This window comes from Cyprinus carpio, chromosome B15 (genome assembly GCF_018340385.1).
Source record: "Cyprinus carpio isolate SPL01 chromosome B15, ASM1834038v1, whole genome shotgun sequence".
In the NCBI taxonomy this organism is placed as follows: domain Eukaryota; kingdom Metazoa; phylum Chordata; class Actinopteri; order Cypriniformes; family Cyprinidae; genus Cyprinus; species Cyprinus carpio.
In genome coordinates, this window is record NC_056611.1 from 1,798,530 (window position 1) to 1,804,438 (window position 5,909).

Below are 5,909 nucleotides of genomic sequence, written 5' to 3' on the forward strand. Positions count from 1 at the left end.
CACATTTAGAATATGTCAATACAAATATATGTATTAGATACACAAACATATTAAAGTATAAAAATGTACAAAACAGGACTTCATTCAACTTACCACATTAAAACTTAAGGAACAATATCTATAAAACCCATCTGTTAGATGTTTTACAGCAAGAAAAATGTGCTTACACTACTGCTAACAGGTCATTTTTCAGACTCAAAACTCTAGGCCTCAACTTTCCATCCTCAAGACCCATCAAGACCTTTTGGACGAAGTCATATGTGTTGTGCAATTGTTTTGGATAGTTAAGGTGCGGGGTGTATGTAAGTGCAAAGAGAATGATGAATGCATCAGACAGTGTGGAGGACTCAATAACAGTGTTACCCTCAATCAGAACTGCAATCCTCTCTGGGCAGAAAAAATGGGCATCTGATGATGTCTGATAGCTTAGGAGGAGCCCAAGTGGTACATCATTGATGTTCGGTTCATCAGACTGCTCCACCTAAAGACAACAAGAGAAACAATTACCCATTACTAAAATTTTTCTAAAGCTGACACCAAACCTGCAGTCAAATACCAGGACAGTCCAAAAAAGGCAAACGCAATCACAACCTGCATATCTATTAATCACAATCAGATCATAGGTGTGTTCACATGTGACGGCAATTATTTTAATAAACTATAGACACTGCTGAATACGCACACTTACGTCCCACATCTTGAAAAAGCTGACATCACTCTCATGCATATATGGAGAGAGAGCCCGGAGTACCACAGCATGTCTAACATGGACATCAACTTGATCCTTTCATTGTAAGATAAAAAAATTCTTTCAGTATGGATGCTAATCAGTATAGCCTCACAACACTATTCATGAACCAACCATTAGAGTTCAACTAAAGATAATTAAGCACCTTTACCAGGCATTAAGAATTGTAACCAACTGACCTGGAGGTCATAAATCCTGAAGAGCAGATCCAGGAGTTCAGAAGCTTTTCCTGTCCGAGAAGCTTCTTTCTGAAACAGGCTCTGAAGCCGGGGGGTATGTTGGTCCAGTTGAGCAAAGAAACGATTCTTTAGGTTGACATTTGTCACTCTGTGAAACTCAGCTCAGATCTGTAAAACATTCACAAAAAGAAACTTACACATTTTGAACATTCAACACAACCACAACAAACAATTAAATGTAAAGATCTTGAATAGTTATAATAAAGAAAATATTTGTACCTGTGAGTCTAATTTAAGAGCAGGCCATCGTTTCAGGATTTCATTAACTGGTAGCTCATTACAGACGATCTCTTTGCGCTGCAAAGCAAAAGTGCTGTCCATTAACTTTGTGATCAGGACAAGATTTTTGTCAGTCATCTTAACTTCATCTATAATTCTTTGTCTTTGTTGTTCGAGGCTTGAAGCATCTTCACCTCTTGGGAAATTTGGAAGGAAATTAATCTCTGCCCTTTTTGGTCTTTTGATGTTCGTGTGAGGGGCATCTTTTTGGGGATTGTTTTTACTCCTCTTTCCAGAATTTACAGCAACTTCCAGAGATCCAGCATGACTTAATTTTGTGCGGTAGTTGCCCATCTTAAATGTTAGGCTGTTCTTCCATCCGTACCAACCTGCACAAGAGCCTGGCTCTTTTAGACAGGGATGCTTGTTGACAAGGGCTTCTGCTACCATAGAAATTTCCTTAACATTAGGGTATGCTTTATAGCCATGCATTTGTTCCGCTAGGGTCTCAAGAATGTTGTGCTTTTGTCCTCTATTTAACTTCAAAGTCTTTCCTGTTGTCTCGTATGCAGCATTTCCCTCAGCAAGTACAAGTTCTACTTCAAAAGAAAAAGTGGGCAGTCGAAAAATGCAAGTCCATATTTCAGCCCTCTCTGGCATCCTTGCATGTGGCGATATTACTGTGTCATCAGATGCTACAGAACTAGCATCACTCTCAGATCGCACCACTATAAGGACAGCCTTCTGTGGAAGTTCCTCAATGTCTAAAAGGGAACATAGCTGCCTGTTGAAGTTAGGATCTTGGTATGATAGGGTAAAGTCAATGGTGAGATCAAATTTCTCTTTTCTCTTATCTTTGTTTTTAGCTCTTCCACAGATGCTGGACGTGAAGATAAAGTCATCTTCCTCACAATGTCAGTGGATGTATGGACATGCAGGAAAAAGTTCTGGGCTTTCATTCCTGTAAAAAAAAAAAAAAAAAGCTTGTGTCAATGTTTTTCCCAACTTCATTTAAAATGACTAAGTCTACATTTCTAAATGCATTTTAGTCAGCCAGGTGTTTGATCAAAATGAACCTTTTCTGTGTTAACACCAAATGTCCATCAATGTTGTATGCTGGGAGACATACTGTGTCGTTTAGTTCTGATAGCTCATACACAGAGAAGTTGTCCAATGATGTCAGCTTAAATGATCTTAAATGCTCAATGTACCAGCACTCATAGGACCTGCACAGAAATGACACAGAGTTATTTACAAGAAGTATACATTCAATCTTGCAAAAATTAGGAAGTCCCCCTGACTGTCCTGCAGAAACAAACATTCCATTTGCATAATCTGTGCCATGTATGGAGACCACTGATGTGGTATATATATTTTGGCTGTCTGTCTTGGTCTTTATGAAGTCTTTCGCCACTTGAGGTAGAGTAGTAACCTGCACAGAAGTAAACACGTCTGGTTTTGTATTTGGGGTTTGAAAAAAGATGGGGCATTCATATGAAAAGCCATCATGGACTGATGCCTATCCGCAAGAGTCTTCGAGACATTTTTGAAATTTTGTGTCATGCATCACCCTTTTAAAAAAACGATGTTTCCCTTCGAACCTCATGGTCCACAGATGAACCAGAGGCCCAAAACACTAGATCAGTTCTGGGTAATGTTCAATGTAATGGTGTTTTGGTCTGAGATTAAAGTCTGGAAACACAGCTTTAAGAGCCTGTCTGTGATCACTTATTTTGGTCTGCAGGTACTGAAGGGATTCCTCTGTGAAAGAAGGAGATAACACAAGCTGGACAATTTCTTTAAGGTTCATTATTATGTCCCATGTTTCATTGCCTTCTGGGACCTTACTTCCTATCATCAAGGGTAATAATCTCAGCAAAGCAGAATTTTCATGTCCATTTCCTCCAATACTTAGTTTGGCAACAAAAGTCTTTGGGATTGGTTGTGGCTTATCAATCTTGTCAAAATGCTGATACGTAAATGCGCGAATCTTTGTGTTCAGATATTCAAGCGTGAAATACTTCCGCCGAATCATTTCACGGATGCACAAAGCCAACTCAACAGGTACAACACCGTCAAACAAATCATGCAGTATATCTGGTGGGAAACCTGTAACGGTATGAAAATGCTGCAGGGCCTTGCTAAGAGGACACTCACCCACAATACCTAAATGAGCTACATTTTCTTCCTGCACAACTTTTTGGACATGTAGGTCATGAGTTTCCTTCTTTCTCATGCTGAACTCTCCTTCAGAAACTTCGCTGATCTGTATTTGGTCTGTAGTACAGCAACAGAATCTGCAGATGTATTGTCCTCGAAAAGACTGCACAAAGCCTGCAAGACCATGAGCAGCCAAGTTATCAGCTGCAACCCACAACACAGTGCCCTGAACAAGCTGACCAAGGGTTTCAATGAAAATGCCATCCTGTTCAAGAGTTTGCAAGTCTTTCAACAAAGGTGACAATACTTTCATAACCACACCTCTGCACGTCAGATACTTTGCATAGCAGCGCTAGCTGTATGACATGTAGGCTGGACCTATACTTACTGGGTAGGTTTGCAAGCAACCAATATACTGCACAAAGCTTGTGGATTTTCTGGATGTGCCTAAAGGATTTGCTATTTCAAGGTCATCCATATACAAAATGAGTGACAATTTCAGCTCTCCTGCTTCTGACAAAAACTGGTTTTCTTTAAAATAGGTTCCATCTTCATGAGACATGTACATTCCTGGTGATGACGGGTTGGCTTGAATTTTTTCATTAAGATCAGTATTTGTAAACATAGCTTGAAGCATTTGTAGTACTGGAACATATACCACTGTGCATTCTCTCAAACCTACAGTATATTGTACTGGCATTACCAGAGGGTAGTTGCTTCTCACAAATGTTTTCCTTCGCTTAGAAGTAGACAGCTCTGCACCTTCCGCAGTTGCACTGACAAAAACATTACTTTTCATGATAGCTTCAAATAAATCATTAAGAAGGACATCACTGATTGAAATATATAGGGACAACTGAAACCACACGTGTGTGAACAGCTGCAAATTTGACGAGAGTGGCTAACAGCTAAAAGGAAAATGTGTGCCGCCAATTTTTCTATGTAGGAAAACCCCTGCTCTAGCACGCCACATTTGTTGGTCGTCACCACAATCATTATTCATGTTTTTGTTTTTTTTGTTTTTTAACCGCAAAACGCGAACCCCAACTGTGACTATGTTTAACAAGGATAATGTCATGTTAATGTCATGCCCGAATTCAATGATTACCAGTTTGCTAGTTTGCGATGCACATCACATTTACATGTAAAGGCATAAAATAAATCCACTTTCAAGACACCAAGTTTGCAGATAATTGTAAAACGACAGTAGAATATAGTGTTATCTTCGTAAAATTGCTGCATGCTACAGCGCGTGTCTTCTCAGAAGTATTCACAGAATACTGCCACTGTGAAACCGGTTTCGCTATATTTTCTCAACTTTTCTCGACAAAAAAAACAAAAAATGCACCTGAGGCAAGCAGACCAAAATGCCGAACTCTCTCCCAGGCTCAGATGAACATATACGTTGAATGCACATGGATGTGACGTCAGGCGGGATCGCGTTAAACTTTGAGTGCTATGACAAAAATAAATTAAAGCGGTTGAGCACTGTAAACTTAAATATAAAAAATGTACACATGACGCAGAAAATTTGAGACTAATGAACTTTTTAAAATTTTAAGTTATTACAACCCATTTTATTTATTAAACCTCTACTGTTCGGTCTTAAAGTGTAGTAGTCTGGGGCCTCATTTAATGATGTTTTATTAACAAGGTTCGGGAGGAGCACATCAGATACTTAGCCTAATTAGCACAGGTGGAGCATGCTGAAGTTAATCAACACTATGGTATACATACTTACCTCTGTCATTGACGGTTTATCAGCATCTTGGTTCGCTGGTCTACCACCATGTCTCAAAGCCAAAACTCCTCATCCAAAGACCTATCCAACTCTCCTCCGGTCCCATCGCCGCAGCCAGCCAGCTCTAAGACCACTCCTCCTCTGCGTGGCACTCCAATCGAGTCCCAGGCTCCATCTCGCGGGCGCTGTTCGGTGCGAGCAGCCACTCGCCTCCCAAGATGCCTAGGCCTACCCTTGCCACCTCTGGCGAGAACCCTGGTCAACTCCCTGGCATCCTCCTTTCGCTCAGCCAGGCCTACAATTCTGCTGAAAGGAAAGTGAACGATGTAGAGTCTGAGGCAAGTGCTGTCCAAATCCAACGTCCAGCCTTCACGCAAGTTAAATAAAACAGAATTATATGATTTGTACACAAATCTGCAAACAACTAACCTCTCTCCCAAGTCCACCCCAATCCCAAAGAAGGGCAAAAAGAAAGATAAACTTACAGATATGCCTTGCTGTGCTCCACTGTCCTCCTCCGGCGCAAGGCCAAGCTCTCAGCCACTATCAAGCAACGGCAACAGGCCATCAGCAAGCCTGGGCTGCGCCCCGGATCCTGCCGCCACAAGGGTGCATGCAACGTTGGCTGCAGCCCAGCCTCTCACCGTGGCTTCCATTTCAACAACACAGGGTACTGTAGCTCAAGAAAGCACTTGGCCACCTCCACTGACAATCCCAGACCTCGCAGCCCAAGCATGTGCTTGGTCGAAGTGGCTGTTGAACGCAGCCCAACCGCCTGCTACCCACAGCCCCACCCCCAGTC

General features: G+C 41.4%; 1 long non-coding RNA gene across 1 annotated transcript; it reads right to left on the reverse strand.

Annotated features, from left to right (window-relative positions):
• Positions 1–298: 298 nt before the first annotated feature.
• LOC122139908 lies at positions 299–1,072 on the reverse strand. Its single transcript, XR_006156638.1, has 3 exons — positions 928–1,072; positions 689–784; positions 299–481 (listed from the first exon to the last, which is right to left on the reverse strand). It is a non-coding gene; the product is annotated as an uncharacterized LOC122139908 (long non-coding RNA).
• Positions 1,073–5,909: the final 4,837 nt, after the last annotated feature.